This window comes from Chelonia mydas, chromosome 11 (assembly GCF_015237465.2).
Source record: "Chelonia mydas isolate rCheMyd1 chromosome 11, rCheMyd1.pri.v2, whole genome shotgun sequence".
Lineage (NCBI taxonomy): Eukaryota > Metazoa > Chordata > Testudines > Cheloniidae > Chelonia > Chelonia mydas.
Genome location: NC_051251.2, coordinates 43,553,743 through 43,574,552, shown reverse-complemented (window position 1 = coordinate 43,574,552; position 20,810 = coordinate 43,553,743). Strand labels below are relative to the sequence as shown.

Sequence of the window (20,810 nt, the reverse complement as noted above, 5' to 3'; positions counted from 1 at the left end):
GCAAGAATTTAGGGAGCCTGACTCAAGAGTTTGAACACTGCCATCCTACCATTCTGAACAGGGATTAGAGCAGGGGTTGGCAAACTTTTTGACCCAAAAAAGTCTAGGTATGATCTAGGTATGGAAATTGTATGGCGGGCCATGAACGCTCATGAAATTGGGGTTGGGGTCAAGAGGGGGTGACGGCTCTGGCTGGGGGTGCGGGCTCTGGGGTGGGGCCAGAAATGAAGAGTTCAGGGTGCAGGAGGGGGCTCCAGGCTGGGGCAGGAGGGGGCTCCAGGCTGGGGCAGGAGGTTGGGGTATGGGGGGGGGGGGTGAGGGCTCTGGCTGGGGGTGCAGGCTCTGGGGTGGGGCTGGGGATGAGGGGGTTGGGATGCAGGAGGGGGTTCTGGGCTGGGATCAGAGGGTGGGAGGGGGATCAGGGCTGGGGCAAGGGGTTGGGGTGCGGGAGGGGCTCAGGGGTGCAGGCCCTGGTGGTGCTTACCTCAAGCAGCTCCTGGAAGCAGCAACATGCCCCCTTCCGGCTCTTACATGGAGGCACGGCCAGGCGTCTGCCCCGTCCGCAGGCGCCGCCTCTGCAGCTCCCATTGGATGCAGTTCCCGGCCAATGGGACGGGAGCTACAAGGGCAGCGGTTGGGGCGGGGACAGTGCACGAAGCCCTCTGGCTGCCCCTAAACATAGGAGCCGGAGGGCAGACATGCCGCTGCTTCCAGGAGCTGTGCGGAGTTGCGGCATGCGCGTGCAGAGCGGCCCCCGACCCCGCTCACTGGCTGGAGCACAGGAGTGGGACATGCCCCAGACCCTGCTCCCCAGCAGGAGCTCAAGGGCCAGATTAAATCAACTGGCGGGCCGGATGTGGCCTGCGGGCCATAGTTTGCCCACCATTGCATTAGAGCCTCCTAAACCATCTGAGCACCACCTGGTGTTTTTATCCCTTGTCTCATTCTTCCTTACATTCAGTGCAGACACCTGGGTTCCTCCTGCTGAATATATTCAGGTACCTGCAACATAATCCACAATTTAGTGGACATTAGAGGATTCAGAGAAATTCAGTATAAATTATTGCTCTTAGCTTTTCCTAAACATAGCAATACATGTATATAACTCCATTTTCTTGGCCCTGGCCTTGCCTATTCCTAATTAATTCTAATCTGTATAGTTATGATAGTCTGAATAAATAATAATATGACTATTACTAGTATTTTAACATCAATTAGTGCTACTTATTTATACACAATAATAGTTCCTTGTAGAGGGGAATAAGAAGTTACCGAGTACCAATATATATAAAACAGCTAGCTTCTGAACCTAGCCTAGTTTCAGGGCTTTGGGGCCAGTTACAGCAGAAGAATAGGTCACAGCAGCTTTGGGTTGGTGGTGTCAAGTAGAGGGGCAGGTATATAAAACAGGGAATCATAACTGGGTTACATGTGTAAAACATGTACACGTGTGTACATAGAAACAAAATAGCACCATCAAAAATAATCTAATATACAAAGAGGGCCTAAATCTTCTTAGTCATGTTACCAGAACATTTTAAACTTTTACTGCCAGCACTCATAAATTAATGTGGAACCTGGCCCAGTATAGGAGACTAGATATCTCTGCTAACTTAATCCCTCCCAGTGCATGGAGTGACTATGTTATATCTCATTCATCCTTACAGCACAGCCACTGCACCCCCTCTTAAGAGATGAGAGCATCCTTCTAAACTCACCCAGCCTGTATAAGAACCAAAGTTTAAAGAACATATAATAATTCAGAAATATTTAGTTTAAATTACAATTATTAATTGGTAATATACATTGGCATATTTGTGTGGCTGAGTTATTTTGTCTGGTTTTGTGCTCTTGTGGGAAGGCAAGAGAGAACCTGCTCTTCACATTACAGTATTAATCCCTTTTGATACAATGGTATGGTCAGCTGATATTAAATTTTCTATAGTAAATCCTCTCCTGACTCTTCATCTTCTTTTAGGAAATGTAATCAAGGAGTGGGAGTGAAGATACCTCCTTAAAGGAGTTATAATGCTAAGGATTTAAAGCAGAGAAAATATTGCTCAAACAGGAAAATCCTATAGTTGAAATTTGCCTTTAACTATTAAAAAGGGAACAGAAAATATTAGGAATACACAATTACTGGTTTATAGTCAATAGCAATAAATATCTGCAGCATTAGAGACTGCTCAGAGCTTAGCTACAGCAGAAAAAAATACCTATTGCTGACAATGGAAGTCAGTAATGAATGCCACTGAACTGATGCTGGATACAGTTTAGCTGTAAGTATAGATAAAGATAAACCATATTCAATGCCATTTCAGCAACACCTGTTGATACCCATGTGCAATTTGAATAATGTGGAAAAGCCAATGGAAAAAAGTTAGCCCTTAACCCAACTTCCTTCAAATCTCTTCTAAATTCTCCGGAGATAAAGCCAATAACACCTGGAATCCCAACTCTGGTGAAGAATTCATTCACTAAAATCTTTGCTATTGGGTAAGCTGCAGGCCATTATGTGAAACAGTCCATATCAGCAAATATTGATTGCCAGTCTCTGTCTCAGGAAGAGACCTAAGCAAATCAACAGTAATGCACTCCTTTGGTGCCTCAATGAGATGCTGCCACATACCGGCTCTCCCAGTCTTAGAGAGACCCTTTTTTGCTACACAAGCATCATATTTCCTGCACTAATTTTCTATATCCTGCCTGCATTTCACCCAGCAGAAGTTCACTTAGCTTCTCCTTAGATGGTTCAATTTTGGATCCCCTATTGATTCCTTAGCCTTTTTAGCACGTTTGGTTTAACAACTTGTGTTTGAGCCAGTGTCCACTATTCCCACACATTTCACAGATCCTATTACATACTCAATTACCAAATTCTCATTACTGTTGTTTTATGACCCAGATCTAAAACAACTGTAGGGCTGATTCTTGGACCTCCACGCTTTGTCCCTTCAGTTTAGGTTCCTCTCACTTCCCAAACTGGGAGAGGGGCTTTCACTAGGGAATTGTGATACTTTTTCCTGGCCAGCCTTATATTTATAATAATCCTCCTTTCTGTTCTCAATTTTTTCACAGTTCCAGCAGTACCATTTAACTGAATTGCTTCCCTTAATTTTTGAATTATTGCTGATTTCCCTTGTTTTACAAACTGAATTTATCAGTTTTTCTAATTGTTCAAAAATGTCATAAACCGGATTGGAATCCCCTTTTCTATCATACATATTCGATACACATCTGTACTTGCAGAATTCATGCCAATCAGCTTCCTCACTAGTGACTTCCTCTTCTGGTACACAGCTGCATGGAAAGATTCAAGTTCTATGGCTGATTCCGTAGCTTCTTGTAGTGTCTTTGGTCTCCCTCACTGATCTTGATTTGCAAGCACAAGTCTAGCTGAGTGTTTACAAATTGGTCCATTGCCAATATATCCAGTCCTCATTGGTATCTGGATATGCCAGTTACACAGGTGTCTGCAAGCCCTCTGCCAATTCAGATGAAATCTCTTCTTTCCCTGTCCTTCTAGCCCTTAGCTGGAGCCTTGGCCAGCTCAAATTGATTGCTGGCCCCAGACATGTCAAGAGCTTCTACCAGGTCTGGATAACTCTTGTCTCTTTTCTGGGGGTAGATATCAGAGATGGACCATTCATGTTGGCTTCTAATCCATCCCCCCTTCCTCTTCCCAGACATTCATGTGGGTTTTGATGTTGAACTGAGCCAGAAAAGCCTCCCTGGGAGTTTTCCCCTGAAAGATAGTGGGGTTTTATATCACATGAATTGAGACAATCCAACTCTCCCCTTTGGGCCTCTGTGGGTTACAAATTGAGAAGAAAAGTACTAGCTCATAATTTCTCTCCTTGAAAACTAGATCCCACCTCTAGCACCAGTATTGACTCTTTTCAACCTGAGTGGCTAGCAAAAATTCACAATCTGGTGGGTTGTTTCAGTTAGGAGAAGAAATAGATGATGGAGACAGGTATTTCTTTGATGCAATCCTGTTTATTTACAAAGACTGTACAAAGTCCTGTTTCCTCGTGCACAGGAGGAGTCAAACAACAGGATATTTCCTTTGCTCACAGTTCCTAGCCTATGTCAGGCAGCACTCAGCCCCAAATCTCTCCCTAGGCTTTTTCTCAGGGTCAAGTTCCCAGTGGGGACAGTGTCTTGTTCCAAAGTCCTGGACAGGAACACAAATCTTCCCAGGATATTAAATCTGCTTACTGAGAACAACAACAAAAAAAGTACCATTATTTCCCCTTAGAATTGAGGAAGGCAGAGCATCAAGGTTGAGGGGGAAAGGAAAAGATACAAGCTTGTCAGGCATCTTAGCAAACATATGCTTTCAAGAAGAATTTCTCAAATCTGCTCTTCTTAGAAATGGTCATGCCCTTGCTGTCTTTGGAACTCTCTCCTCCCTACTTAGGAAGAACCCAGATTAAAGTCCAGAAATGAGTTTCCACTTGCAAGAGTGTTTATGAATACTCTCATGGGATTAGGGGTGCTCCCCTGCAGAGACGATTGGGGATTCCAGCTTCAAACCATCCAACACTCTACAATCAGGTGGCACTGCCTACACGGCTTGACGGAATGCCAAATTAGAGAGAATTAATTAGAATGAATCCAAGACTGCCAAATAATTTGCCACAAGACACCACTGCACCTCTCAAGAAAACTAATACAAATTCATGATAAGTAGATAAGAGTTTGTTTACATTAAAAGGAATAAATGACTAAACTCAGAGTTAGTGGGTATGCTGGTTTGGATTATTTACACGCAGCATATGAAAATGTACTCTGCATTGCCTGTATCATACTCCCAGCCCTCAGGCCAAATCAGAACAATGGCCCAATACAGCCTATCTCCTTTTTGTTGGAGCTGCTTTAAGACTCCATCTCTGAGCAGCTGCCAAACTGAAGTGGCAGGAATGATACAGGCCCCCCTATTCATTAATGTGGGGGTGAGGAGATGTCGAATCGTAAAAATGTAGGGGTGGAAGGAACCTCAAGTCTATCCTCCTACACTGAGGCAGGACCAAGTATACCTAGACCACCCTGACAGGCATTTGTCCAACCTGTTCTTAAAAACCACCAATGAAGGGAATTCCACAAATTGGGCAATATGCTCCAGAACTTAACTATCCTTATAGTTAGAAAGCTTTGCTTAATATCCAACCTAAATCTCCCTTGCAGGTTAAGCCCATTACTTCTTGTCCTACTTTCAGTGGACATGAAGAACAACTGATCACAGACCTCTTTATAACAGCCCTTAACATATTTGAAGGCTGTTATCAGTTCCCCCCTTAGCCTTCTTTTCTCAGGAGTACACATGCCCAGTTTTTTTAACCTTTCCTCCTAGATCAGATTACCTAAACCTTTTATCATTTTTGTTGCTCTTCTCTGGACACTCTCCAGTTTTTCCACATCTTTCTTAAAGTGTGGTGTCCAAAACTTGACACAACACACCAGCTGAGGCCTCACTAGTGCTGAGTACAGCAAAACAATTACCTCCCTTCTCTTACATGCAACACTTCTATTAATACACTCCAGAATTATATTTGCTTTTTTCACCATGTCCAATTGTTGACTCATATTCAATTTTTGATCCATGATAATCCCCCGATCCTTTTCTGCAGTACTACTACCTAGCCAGTTATCCCCCATTTTGTATTGGTGCGTTTGATGTTTCCTTCCTAAGTGTAGTAGTTTGTACTGTGTTACTGAATTTCATTTTGTTGATTTCAGACCAATTCTTCAATTATCACGGTCATTTTGAATTCTAATCCTATCCTCCAGGATGCTTGACACCAAGCTGGGAGGGGTTGCAATTTTATAAGCATATTCTCCACTCTAATATCCAAGTCATTAATGAAAATATTCACTAGTACCAGACCCAGGACAGATCTGGGACCTCACTAGATATGTCTTCCCAGTTTGACAGTGAACCATTGATAGGCCCAGTCACAAGCCAACTGAAGTGAGTTTGAATACATTCCCATTAATATAAAATGGGGGCAGGATGGGGCCCAGAACATCTACAGAAATAAATATGAGCAGGATTGGGACCACAGTTATCCACAATAAAACTTTTATTTTTTGCAGCAATAGAACTTATTTTTTTTTAAAATATAGCTGGCACATGAGTTTTCAAGGAGAGTTAGAATGATTTGTAACAACCCATTTTTGAAATAGAAGACGACAAAGAAATGTTAGACTGAAAACACCATTTTGAATCAGGGTTGTTTGTTTCTGTTATGTTTAAAAAACTTCTGTTTTGGAGTTACAGGTTCTGAAAACATTCTTCATTGTGTTAGAGTAAATTAGCAATTTTCAGGCCAAACCAATTTTTCATCCAAACCTATCAGGCTTTATAAAGGAAGCTGATTGCAATCTCAAGTAGGGAGATGGGGTCAACTTTCCATAATTGTGAGAATTAATTACTTTTTTGTGTCCTGAGCATGGGATATACAGTTTTTATATTTTATAAACCAAACTACTTAAATAAATAAAATTAGGAGGAAAAGAGGTTGAACTAACATGTGATCAGATTGCTTAATCAGTTAATGCTTAGAGCTCTAGGCCAATAGGATTGGGCAGTTTAAAGAGAGTCACACGCTCATCACACGAATGATAACTGTCAGGACTGAAAACAGCATTAGTCCCTTACTTCATAAACAACTTCTACTCCTGAAGTGCTGCCTGGATTCCACAATTGTTAAGATTGGTCTCAAAAGAGAAAATGGAATTAAAAATAAACATACACAGTTGGACTAAAATCCGATTAAAATGTCAAAATGTTTTTTGAACATGGACTTGGAGTTAAATAGAAAAGAGACTCAGATTCTCCATTCTCAAAAGCTGAAGATTTCAAGTACTAAGAACTGTAGCTAAGAAACTGTTGCCAGTTTCTCCACATCTCTGTGTGCATGATGTAAGCCCTGACGGGTTGTGTTTTCTGCAGTACTGCTGGGACTTACTGTGATTTCCCAGGAAAGATTTTTAAGTTATGCCAAAGCATACTCTAAAAAGTCTTTCATCCGATTGATCCTCTGAAGCTTTATTCTTTGCTGGAGTCTTTGTATCACAATCCATGTATAAGCAGTAATAATTCCAGAATTGAATTTGATTCCTAGTCATGGTAGTCCCTAGATTAAAATAAGGTAGAAGATGACTGTAGAGTGCTGGCTTATCCCCAGCCCATGAGGGACCCACTGCCACACTCAGCAACTCTTTTCCAGACAGTTTTATTTCACAAAAATAGGCAAAACCCAACAAACAGTTCCTCAGCCCATCTGGGCTATAGCTCTTTTGTCTCTCTCAATTCCTCCTGCTTTGGGGCCTACTGTAGCATTCTCCTATGCTCTCTCAATTGAGCACAGCTCTCCCTAGAAACCCTTTTCTCCTTGCAGCTTCCCAATGCCTGCCATCTTAAGGGACTATCAGCCAGTCCCAGGGAACTTTTTGTTGCTTCTTCTCCCACTACCCAGGTCTCCAGGCTTTCAGCCTGTTCCTGTTCCCAAGGAGCAGGCACTGAGAACCCCAGCCAGCACTGCCTGCCTGCTTCCTTCCTGACTGAATGACTCTCAGACCAGACCATCCTCCCTTCCTCTGGTACCTTCTCTCATAGCCAAACTGGAGGTCCCCTGCCCTGTCACGGGGGCACTGGCGTCATCCCTCTTAAAGGGCTACTGCTGCCCTGGGACAATGATTAACAGCTGATAAGCAACGTTTATCACTTAAGGTTCCAATCCTACAGACACACATTTGGTTAACTTTAAGCAGGAGGGTGGTTCCATTCACATTGTTAACGTTAATTATATGCATATATGCAGGACAGGACCCTAACTGATTAATATCTGTACTGAAAACAGACACTGGCAAACAAATGAACTTGTAATGTACAATAATTGTAACAAAAGGGAGAGCTCATACAATTTCCAATGAAGAATCTAGCAGATCTACAAACTGGTAGTTTGACGTATCACAAGCTTTTGTCAGGTCAAGACTAAAATAGTCTTTCAGGGCACATGATCCCTTTCTCCAACACACCTCAAGGTCTATTTATAAAAGTGGGATGTTGTTTTTAGAGTGTGATGCCAGCTCATTGGTTTGACTTGTATAAAGTCAGAGATTTGCACTTTTAGAGTTTTGCAAGTTAAAAATTTCAAAGCACATAATCAAAATAAAAGAGTTCATACTCTAAACAAAAACAAATAATAAAGCTTTACTTTTCTTAGGGAAGCATCCACAATAAAATCTCTGAGGGCTCTATTACTTCGTACACACCCAGGAGAGTAGAGAAGGAATAGTTCCTCCATTCCACTGTGTGCAAGTAATACAGCTATACCTACCCCATGCCCAGGGTCTGCAAAGAAAAGGCTACTTACATCCTCCCCTAACTTTCACACCTTCATAAATGCCAGGTACAATGTGACTCTAAATGATTTACATATGAAATTCTTGAAGGGATTTATGAACATTAACTAATTTAGCATCATGATCCTTGAGATGTAAGTATGAGATATGCAGAATCACATGACCCACTGTTGAAATGCAGCTGGCCCTGGGGTGGAATGAGTGCACAGCAATGATACAAACATTTAGAGCTGGATGTGAAGAACGTTTTTTTCAAATGAAACTGCAGGAAGGATTTAGAAAAGCCTCCACTGGAATTTGGCCAATACTTGGTGCAGTTTATGGCTGTGTCCAGTCGACAACAGCAGGGACTTGCTCACATTATAATGCAGGCCTGGGCTGTTTCCTGGCTGAGTGAACATCAGGAAAGAATTTTTAAAGGGGAACCAGTCCAAGGTTACCAGACTCCCTAGCTCACCTCACTGTTTCAGAGGTCAGCAAGGGAGCAACAATATGATGATGGGAAGGAAGAAACAGAGGAACCCCAAGAACTCTTTGCTTTCTAGAGGGATAGGACAAATTGGTTCTCAAAGGCAAGCATGCATCTATGGTCTTTCTAGGGCTGTGATTCTCAGAAAACTGCAGAAGTATATGCTGGATCAAATCTTTAGTTTTAATTTACCAAGTGTTCAGCAGACCCACAATAGAGAACTTGGAGTAACAGAACTATCCAGTCTTTCTCTGATGCTTTAGATGTGGAAACCCAGTATAATAGCAATGAGTATGTTTTGGGGAAGACATCTTCTTGTATAACAACAGCCATTGATCTCCTGCATCGTGCTGTAGAGAAGGCAGAGTCCACCTCTAAATGAAGAGAGCGTATATTTGGAATGTAAAAGTTTTTCAAAATTAGTAGTTTGGACAAATAGACAACGTAACTTAAAATACAAGCAGTAAAAGGAAAAAAAACTCTAATGCACAAACATAGAAATAGAAAACACAAAAGATATGAACCACCTAGAGAATATTAACATTGTATAATATTAATAATAGGTGGCACAGATACATGCCTAACTCCCAATGGGACCTAAATAGCTTTGAAGTTGTAGGCCTAAGTGTCTGCATCACAAGTATCATCATTCCAAGTGGCTGCTTCATTGGCAGACTCAGCTGAGAGGCCAAGTATGGAACTATTCTCTCCTCCTTTACAGGAAATCTCTTTAGATGTGATCAGGGACACATTTGTGAGTGAATTTACCCCCATGCAACTGTTAAATTTGTCCATAAGGAGTGAGATTTACAAGTTTCCAGTAAAGCAACTGGTTTAGCGCACTGTTGGAAATAAGATACTGGGCTAGATGGACAACGAGTCTGCTCTGGCATAGCAACCATATGCTTGTTCAGCCACTAATGACATACCTGTCATGAATGAAAACAGACGATTTCTTTCTCTAGCACTGGTGAAAGCTGTCGGCTTGACAACACTATACTACTATTATTAGAAAAGAAACATTGTTTACAATAGGGCAATGTAGAGATAACATACAAGAGATAACAATGGCAGCTCCCTTTTGAAGAATGCTGGTCTCATTTGAAAAAGCTGCCAACAATTTAGACAGCAGCTTGCTCTTTCAGCTGAAAACATAAGAAATGTAGCAGCACAAATGGGTGAACTACTTGACTTTCCAAAATATTTACAAGATAATTAATCTATACCACTTTTCCTTGTTTGATAGCAGGCTAGCTTACTGCTCCATTACATGCACTGATATCCCTACAGAAGACAGACATTTTCAAATGAGTGAGACCAAAAAAAAGTAATTTAATTTGTCTTGAACACATTCTTTGTATGTTGCCAAAAATGATTGTCCCTCTTTGTGTGCAACATTCCTCAGCACTGCAAGTACAGGCATGAAAACAGAATGTGAGGATGAGGAAAGGAAGTGTCGGACTCCAAGGAGGGTTGAGGGAAGAAGAGCTACTGTAGACATCCTGAATGACTGGGAGTAAAAAGAATTGCACTGGTATTCTTTAGGTTCATATGCTTTGAGAGCAGGGGTGGCCAACCTGTGGCTCTGGAGCCACATGCGGCTCTTCAGAAGACAATATGCAGCTCCCGCTAGGAGCCAATTCTGGGGGAAAAAAATGGTGGGTGCTCAGGAACCACTGGCAACCCTGCCCTCCCTTCCCCGTGTCTCCTGCCTGCTGTGATCAGCTGTTTTGCGGCCTTCAGGAGGCTCTGGGGGGGAAGGGTGGAGGAGTAAGTATCTGGCGTGCAGCCCCCCTCCCTCCCCTAGCGCCTCCCACCCACTACGATTAGCTGTTTTGCAGTGTTGCGGAGGCTCTGGGGGAGAGGGGAGGAGAGAGGACATGGTGCATAGCCTCACCCCTCCCTCCCCCAGTGCCGCCTCCTCCCTCCCTGTGCTTCCTGCCTGCTGCGATCAGCTGTTTTGCAATGTGCAGGAGGCTCGGCGTGGGGGAGGGGAGGAGCAAGGACAGCTCACTCGGGAGGAAAGAGGCAGGGCGGAGGTGGGGGTGTGGACTTGGGGGAAGGGGTTGAGTGGGGGTTGGGGCCTGGGACATAGCCAGGGGTCCAGCACAAGACACCATAAAGGGGCCTGATTTTCAGGGAGTGAGTGTTCAGCACTTTCTGAAAATCTAATTAAGCACCCAAAAATTGGGGCACCCAATATCACTTAGTCATTTGAACAAAATCGTCTCTTGGTTCCCTGCCCAAAAGAGTTTAATCTATATATGTAGCTGTGTGGATCTTTAAAATCACTAAAATAAGATCAACACATCCCTCATCTTTTCAGTGCTCTCTCTTGCCTCATTAGTACAGTATCATAAATGATTTCTCTTTAAAATCATCATAATAAAATGGTTAATTGGTCTTATCCTCCTTGAAAAACAAAACATATTTGAAATAAGGGCAGATCATTGTACAAAGCCCTGAATACCTGCACTGTTAAAGATGGTACAACATAAGATCTGCCTCTAAAAGTGCTATCAGTTTGTTTGTACTAAAATGTCCAGTAGAGGTACTACCATTCGGTCAACCTGAACAGTCTTTCTGCTTCGTTTCTTTATTCTCTAATTCCTTGTCCATTAGCAAATTATCTCTGCTTCATTTTACTTCCTGCCAAGAGGTAGTACTGTTCTCTTTATGTTACGAATTACACCTGTTAGGACACGCACACAACTGCTGCGAATTATACCTTGTAGGACACGCACACAAATGCTGCGAATTACACCTGATAGGACATGCAAACAAATGCTGCGAATTATACGTGATAGGACACGCACAGTTCGAATCTAGGCTGAGGCACAGAAACAAAGTTCACAACTGCAGAGTTCCCAAAAGACACTAAGTTTATTACGCTCGAGCGTGGTGCCCCCCTGCTAGCCAGGTGGGGACCCTGAATACAGATTATACAAAGGTTATATACTTTTTAGCAAAGCATGTTGCCCTCGTGCATTGGAAACCTTAGCCAATAAACAAACACTTGTCTTATCTACCACCTATCCCTGCTTGGTGCATTCCTCGTCCTATACCAGTATGTTAATTACACAGCATGGTCCTAAAGCCATGCATCAGTAACTTTTATTATCAGGATGGGAGGCCTCACATCAAGGCCAAGAGACAGGGAGTTAGAGACTAACAAAAACCAGATACTGGGAGTCAAGGCAGGCTGGAGACAAGGAGGAGGATTTTCACAGGGATTCAGTATTTAAGGATCACTCCTCCTGGTGTATGATGTGCTGGCATTTAAACAATGGTGGGCCCTAAACCAAAATGGAGTCACATGTGCTAACTTTTCCTTAACATTTAGTAGCCATCTTTAATGCTAATCTATAGAGTTGGCCAGCAGAGGGTCCTCAGATACCAGTGGAGCCAGCATTCTTTCCCTGGAGACTTTAGTATGCTTGCCCCATGATCCAGTTGGTCTCCAGTGACCTTGGGAATGATTGCCACAAGGTTCCTCTCATATAGGGGTGGCCAACCTGAGCCTGAGAGAGAGCCAGAATTTACCAATGTACATTGCCAAAGAGCCACAATAATATGTAATGATTTTTTATATATATATATACGCATGCACACATAATTATATAAGTTGATAATGTATATTTATTATACATTTATAATGTATAGTTAACTATAACAACTTAATTTTTTACTTAGTGGGACTTCTGGCAATCTTTGCTTTCAACCATTCCCTTGAAGTTTGGTTTGTGTTCATTTGTGCTCACATGCAGCAGTTTTTAAATGGCTGTCTGTCAAAATGGATCAGTGCTTGGATTTAATGTTTGAGTGTTGCGAAAACAGACTCACAAAGATAGGACTAGGCAAACATCGAGATTAATTTAGGGCTGCACTTCTGATGTTGGGGTATTTATCCTTTGGTACAGACTTCTAGAAAGTAAGGGTCCCCTCTGTCTTCTGAGCAGATTTCAGTCTGTCATCTTCCAAAAGTTCTATTATTTCCATTTAGGATGTTGCTTCATCAGTGACTAAAGGGGGCTTTAGACAATCGGCTTCAGCACTAAAAGGGTCAATCAGAAATCTGATCTGAGGTCTTTTCTGCTGTAAATCTTGGAATCTTTCCTCAAAACTGTCCTTAAGATCTTTAATCATGCTCACATACCTAATTGTGCTCCATTTTAGGGGTTCTGCTGCTTCTTCTTTTGATCTGGCTTGAAGTTGTGATATTGAGGGAAAGTGTGTCAGCTCTCCCTCAAGCATTTGTCTGTGAAACAACTGCAGTTTGTTCATGAACGCAAATACAGCTTGCACTAGATCAGACAGCAACCGGAATTTTCCTTGTAAGTCCATGTTTAGTTTATCCAAATGCAGCAGCATGTCTGCAAGAAATGCCAAGTCAAGAACCCATCCAGGATCTGTAAGCTCGGGGTGTATTCTGTGCTTCTCCTCCATAAACAATTTTACCGGTTCCAGAAGCTCAAAAAATGGGAAATAACTTTACCTCTCGAGAGTCATTGAACTTCACAGTGAAATGGCAAATCGTCAGGGGAGTCGTCGTCATACAGTTCTTCAATTAGATTTTCAAATTGTCTCTGATTATGAAATACATTCTCTCAAATGCACTCAATGTGCAAGACAGGTTTCATGACGTGATCAAATTTGAGATTTTTAGATACCAGTTGCTCCCGATGAATAATACAGTGAAATGTCCAAAATTCGGGAAAGCTCTCAGACTTACAAAGCTCTACTAATCCATTTGCAAATCCCCACATGGACGAAGCGCATCCATTGCAATGGCAGTGAGCTTCGTAAAGGCAAATGTCTTTTCACAACTACCAACATCAACGCTTCCTTTAGATCTCATCCATGAGTTCTGTCCTTTAGTGACATGATATCGAGGAGTTCTTCCCTTACAACACAGTCGTCAGACACAGTGTGGACAAATACCGATAATAAGGTTTATCCTATGTATGGCATGACTCATCCAAAGTGATGCTCAAATACTCACACTGCTGAAGTTGTGAGTGCAGTTGCAATTCGATGTCACTGTTCAGGTTGGAGATTCTGCATTCTATTGTGTGGCGTGAAAGCTGCAGGCCAGAAATTTTCTTCTCTAGATTCTCGTTCAATGGTGACAGGATTGAAACCACATCAGTGAGGCACATTTTTATAGGCTCTCCTTCAGAGTAGGGCTTTTTCACATAGGCTATGTGCCAGGCCACATAATAGGACGCTAACGTTACAGTCTGCGATCGGTTGGCAAATCTGGTGAAGAACTGGGCTTCTACAGCTGTTCTTTTTTTCAAAGTTTTCAGTTTCAAAGTGCAGAGTTCAGAACCTTGTGGGAATTCTTGATCCATAGGTGCATGGCTAGAAGTGAAATGACACTGCAAGTTTGAAGATTTGAACTGAGAGATACACGTCTGGCAAAGAAAACACATGGCCTTACTATTTACATTCAACGAAAAAGTACTTATTCTCCCACTCCTGTTGGAAGCCTCAATTTTCATCTGTGTATTTTCTTTTCTGTTTGCACTTGCCTTCCATTTTTAGATGGTATAAGAAAATTGTTGATTAAAAATTTCCACACCAGCTAGTCACCGTGTGCTTTATTCAAGGAGACACTGGTCATTAAAAAAAAAATCTTCATCTCTATTTTCATCTGTATGATAAAATGTCGTGCACATTTACAGTGCTGTGTAACAAGTACTACAGCCAGATATACCTCTGCCTATCACACAAGATTGTATTAGGCCACAAACATACTAAAATGCCTGGATTTGGGAGAGCATGAAAACTGATGTACACAATATTCCTGGTTATATAAGCAAATATGCAGATTACTAGATCAGACTAAGGAGGGGCAATTGCTTGCTAAAATCCAAAGACTTGGCCAACCCCCACTCCTTGCCACAAAAGTAAAGTAAAATTTAAGTGAACATACTCTAGTCCTTTTCATATGCTGAACAACCCATATGCTGAACAATCCTAGAAGAGAGGTACTGCATCCATCATCCAGCCCTCCATCTGGTACTCAGACTTCCCTGTAAGAGAAGCCTTATTGAAAGTGCTGCAGTCCCACTCTGGATTTGACTGCTTCAGCAGAAATTTCTATGATCCAAGAGCAGGAATTCAGCGACCCAGCACTTTCCTTCAATGGGAAGCTCCTTTTATCCATCTTTACATAGTCAACTCAAAGGTGTTTGTTTACAAGGTTGCTTCTAAACATGTTCATTATTAGGGAATGAAATAAATAAAGTTATTTGCCTCACAATTCTGCTTCCCTGATGATATCCACACTCCTTGGTTTAGTGCCTCTCACATTAGTCATTGGAAAATACCATTAGCTCTTAAGAGCCTGTAGGTAGGTCTGAGGCCTGTTCCTTACCGTGTATGCTCTAAACTCGAGTTCTTCCACTGCAGGAAGTTACTTTTTGACTGCAGGCAGTGAAGAAGCTCTCCAACCGTTCTAATCACCACAACTTTAGCTCCAACTGTAGTGACCCATGAGGGGCTAGACTTGCTTTTTCTGTTGAGTCCTAACTTCCACTCAGCCCTATTTTGTATACTGAGTGCAAAGAGACTCCAAGCCCTGTGGGATAGGGCAAGACTTTTCATATGGGTCAGCAGTAGCGAAGCCCAGTGGTCTTCTAGGTACATGGAATGCTGACTTGTGAAGAGTCCCCTCCAAATGAGGCATCTACCCAGGTAAGGCTCATGAGACATCCCCCCTTCCTCTGCAAATGATCCAGGTATTTTTCTCTAGGATCAATGCCTTTTCTAGCACCAAGTTTAGCTCCAGCACCGCACTCTTCAGGAGACAGTAGAGTACAGAGGACATTTTCCTGCAGATGCCTATGCACTGAGGAGCCCCCCACCCCACCCCCGATATGCTCTAATACCAAGGAAGACCAGCAAGCTCCACGATGCTGAGGAGATGCCAAGCACCCTCATTTAGCATAGCACTCAAGGGGAGTGGGCAGCAGGCTCTGGTGCTCTCTACTGGTGCAAATGTCTCATGTGGTAGCATGAGCTGAGGCTGCACCCCAGAGCTTGGGACTAATCTGTTCATCTGTCTCAACGCTAGTGAGGAAATGGTGAGAACCTCCATAGACAGTATCTTTAAAGATACATAGTTTAAGTCCCACTCGACAAGCTGTGATCCTGTGAGATCTTACAAGCTAAACAAGGCTGGATAGCAACTTGGAAAAAATCTGAGAAGTCACAGACAAGTTTTGTGATATGAAACCATATGAACACATCACCTGCTAAGAACTGTAGTGCTGTATTTGTGACCCTGGCTTCCAAAAGCAGCAAAGCACAGCTCTTCTTTACCAAGCAGATGGCTGACTGTTCCTGGTAACAGAAAATAAAACCCAAGCAGAGGCTTCTTAGCTAACAGCTTATAGTTCTGCACCTGGGCATGCTAAGAGGAAAGACAGCTTTGTTCAAAAACTTCTACTAATTTAAAATTCAAAGCCTAGGTTTTTTTGTACTCAGGGAAGGATCTCACTCCCTTAGGGACAACTCTCTTTAAATAGTAAATACAAACAAGGCCACTGGTAACGGTAGTGTGTGTCCTACAGATGTGTCTTGCCTCCCTCCGAAGAAATGAGAGAGGATACTGGGCTGTAACAAACAAACTTAATCTTGAACTCTGTAACATTAAAATGTCTCAGAATATTACATTCTATGAAAAAGGGGCAAGAATCAGCAACTGTCTTGAAGTTACAGCTCTGAGTCCCAGTCTCATTGTGTCAGGGTCAAGGTCCATGCAGCTGGGTGGGAATTTAGCAGGAGTCTCTAGTAGAGAGAGCCTCCTTGGGAATTTTGGGTTTATTTCTAGGTTTTCTGCAGCAGTTAGAACAAACTAGTAGGGTTTCTGGCCATTTTGCCTCCATGAAACTCAACAATCTCAAAGCACAAAACTAGAGATTTCACTGTCCACCACTCCCTGTTTTAGCTTCTTCTCAGAAATCTGCTTTTGGCTTCTATGGGCTCTAAAAGGCCTAGCTATAGGGTGACCAAATAGCAAGTGTGAAAAAGCAGGATGGGGTGGGGGGTAATAGTTTATATATAAGAAAAAGCACAGAATATCGGGAATGTCCCTTTAAAATCGAGACATCTAGTCATCCTACCTAGCTAGGTTCTCCTGCATTTGCTTCCCTCAACTCAGGAAGGGACTTCCAGATGGAAGTCTGAATATCTGGTCTGGAACTAGGAATTTACCCCTACAACCAATCCCTCTGGATCAGCGGGACTGCCCTTTATTTAAGGGGAAGGCTGAGATAGGGCACGTCAATCAAACAGCTACAAAGGGATACAGTCAAAGTAGAAATTGCATTTGTCTAAATTTCTTTCCTACCTTAGTTACAAGTATCACCCTGAGATTACTATAGTTAAGGAGCTCAGAGAAAAAGTTTCCTGCTCTTTCAATGTCTTTATTTGGTGCACCGGACAGCACTTTTTGTGTAATAATTTTACTGTTTCCCCAATACAATCAGTAAGCTTTTCCTGTGTGGGCGGGTCTTTCATATGACAACATAGGAAAGAATGTTAAAAAAAATGAAATGTGATTGCAAAACTACAAAAACTGACATGGGAGCTTAAAGCCAGGTATAGTTACTGAAGGAGCATTTAAACATTTCTTTGAAACTGCCCAGATTTCAAGCTGACAGTGCCCCTTTAAACAAGCTTTTTGCATTATATAAACACTATTTGCAAAGTGTTGTGCAAAGGGTGCTTGCAACACTTTTGCTCTCTACTAAACCAAAAGATAATACCATATGTGTCTTACCTTCTGAAGACAAATATTTTGCTGTTCTGTATACAAGACCTCCTAGTGCATTTGGGGGAACAAACTTAAAATAAAACCTACTTCAATCCAATTCGCACATGAATCTGGAATGACAGTGTAACCCTTCTGCCCGTCAGAGTTGGCAGCAACAAGGGCCGGGTTCAATATCTAGGGGATCCATTCCAATAACACAATGCAAACCGGCTTGAGCCCCCACCCAGTGACCTAAGACAAATATATACCACCCCTGCTGGGTGCCTCCAAGAGGCAATACTTCCCCTCTCGCAAGCACAGAGTCTGAGTGTAGCAAAAAGCCTTTTAATAACAGAGAGAAACAATGTGGCATTATGTTGGGGAAACGCCACCAACAGGATTCATAACACAACCCATGAGCAAAAAAAATCCACCCCAAGCAAATTGGGGCATGCCCTTTCCCTTTGGTTCTTGAGTCCAGCAACCCCAAATCACCCAAAGTCCCAAAAGTCCAATGACACAAAGGTCTCTGTCCCTGGTCAGGGCAGCCCCAGAGTTCGAAAGTTTATCTGCAGAGCTTTACCTCCCAACCTGGGTGGAGATGGGGGCGGGGGTAAGAGGCACCTTACATGATCTGAAGCTGACCACCCCACAGCTCCATAGGGCTCCGCTCCGCCAGCCGCCCCACGAACTTCTTCGCTCAGCTCTGCAGCCCACAAGCAACTCCCGCGGTCCCACGAACTGCTCCACCAGCAGCTCCTGCCGTCCTTTGAACTGCTCCACAATATATCTTCAGGCTCCCCCACTACTTAACACAACGCTCAGTGATTTCAGCCCTTAGTCAGTTCAGCTCTTTGGTGAATTCAGCTTGTAGTAGGGGAGCCTCAGTGCTGGTGCACTATTAGCCCAAAGCGAGCTCAGCAGCCTGTAACTAGACTTCTAATGAAATCAAAATTAGCTCTGATATTCCACAGTGGAGAGAGGAGGAAGTGCAATTAGCATGTAAGGCCCTCACCAAGAGGCCCATGCCACCAAGTATTAATACTTGTCCCCAGCCTCTCTCCATTCATACAGTTTTGGAACCCATGACCCTTGCCTAGCGAGTGCTACTTAGATGATGGTGAGTCCCTCCATCATAACAAAAGGCCAAGTACAGTTCCAAGCACAGTTCCCATAATCAGGGTAATAACAATTTATTCTTCCTGCCCCAATAACAGACACTGGGGATCCCACAGCAACCAAAGTGACCATTTGGGCAGCTATGGCCTCATTCTAGGTGGGGTGGGTGTGCCTATGTAAATGAGATCGGCCCCTGAAGTTCTTTTCCACAACTTGCCACACCTCACCACCAGATGTCAGGGTGGAGCTCATCCTGACACTGCTTACATCAGTTCTATACAATAGTTCTTATTACCTGGACAAAGAATACTTTAGAATACTACTATTTATTGGTTAGACCATTCAGAAAAAGTTATATAAACTGTATGAACATAACATACACTATATATATTATGTATTTTAGTCATAAAGGGTGAAATTCAGGGGTGACAAACAATGGTCTAACTTACACACTCAGAAATTGATGTGAGCTAGGAAATACCAAGGGGATGGAATTTTGAGGTTGTGACAGATAAAGCAACTAGCCAGATCTGTATGTATGAGGAAGCGAGAGAGGGCCTGCTTCTGTCCTCAGCCTCCCATTAGTTGCTTTCTACAACCCTCTCTTCCTACCTCAGCATTTATTACATGAACACATGCTTACACTGCCTCCTGCCCTTTCCCTATGGCTCCCTTATCTTCTACAAAGCTTCCTCCTCTACCTGTTTCCTTTGGAACTCTTCTCCCTCTCACATTTGGGCCTGTTCCAGGCATCAAAGGGGAGCATGGAAGAAGTCTGCCATTTTTAGACGACTTGATCATATCTATTCAAATCCCTCCCACAACACTTATATCACAGCTTTTCCATAATTCCCCCCTGTGACGGTTTATGCCCTTAGGGTCAGGGCAGCGTGGCCTAACCGCCAGAGTCTATCAAGTAGCCCTTAGGTGCGGGGCAGTGGGGCCTAGTGGCCAGAGTCTATGGGGGTGGGATGCCCACCAAGGGGTGTGGCAGCCCCGGTAAGGGGGTCCAGGCCCACCCGACTCCACCATGCCCCGACCCAGGGCCCTAACGGTGGCATAGCAACTTGCCACTGACTCAGCGGGGGGGTCCTACCAAATCACGCTGAGGTTTCCTGGGTGGGAGGCACCATTCCGTCACCTTCCCTGGGTCACTTCCTACCAGGGTCTGCACTGGGGTCTCCCATGAGATTTCGGATTCTCTGCGGTCAGCTGGGCCTGTCACCTCCTGTGGCTCCTCCAGTCACCAGAGTTCAAGCAGACCTGGGGAGGCTCTGATTCCTGGTGTAGTCAGGTGCTGTGGCTGGCCCTTTATACTGGCTTCCCTTTATACTGCTAGAGCATTTGGAGCATGCCCAGTCCCGCCGGGGAGGTGGGACTTCCACTGTCAATAATATGGGCTTAACCCTGTCTGGGCTAGTGCAATGTAAGCAGACTCCATCACACCCCCAAAGAAAGAAACTGAAATTAATAAAGAGTTAAGTATTTATAAAGTGGGACTTACAAGAAATATGCAAAACAAAACAGCTTCTATTGATCTGTTTTCCATGCAGATCAATACATTCATACATTCCCACAGGAAGAGCAATCCATCCCAGTCCTTATTGCTCTCGCCACGCAGATGTGCTATTGTTTTTGTTGTATTTTCAATCCAGTTTAGATTGTAAAAATCACAGAAGCTCTCTTCTTTCTTTAGCGCAGAGTCTCTCTTCTTTCATTCCTGTGCTAGAACTATGTTCTAGCTACAGTTGCCTCCAAGGGAGCCATCTGCTAGCTAAGAATAGCCAGACTGCAGTGCACTACAATTAGGTCTCATGGACTCATAGACTTTAAAGTCAGAAGGGACTATTATGATCATGTAGTCTGACCTCCTGCACAACACAGGCCATAGAATCTCACCTACCCACTCCTGTAACAAACCCCTGACCTATGTCTGAGCTATTGAAGTCCTCAACTCAAGGTTTAAAGACTTCAAGGTGCAGAGAATCCTGCAGCAAGTGACGCATGCCCCACGCTGCAGAGGAAGGCAAAAAACTTGCAGGGCCTCTGCCAATCTGCCCTGGAAGAAAATTCCTTCCCGACTCC

At 43.3% G+C, this 20,810-nt stretch overlaps 1 protein-coding gene across 1 annotated transcript in view; it reads right to left on the bottom strand.

Annotated features, from left to right (window-relative positions):
- AGPS (alkylglycerone phosphate synthase) overlaps positions 1–20,601 on the bottom strand; it is a 161,874-nt gene extending 141,273 nt beyond the window's left edge. Inside the window, exon 1 of the mRNA XM_043524751.1 lies at positions 19,888–20,601. The gene's annotated coding sequence lies outside the window, so the exon portion shown is untranslated. The remainder of the gene's footprint in view (positions 1–19,887) is intronic.
- Between the last annotated feature and the right edge of the window lie 209 nt (positions 20,602–20,810).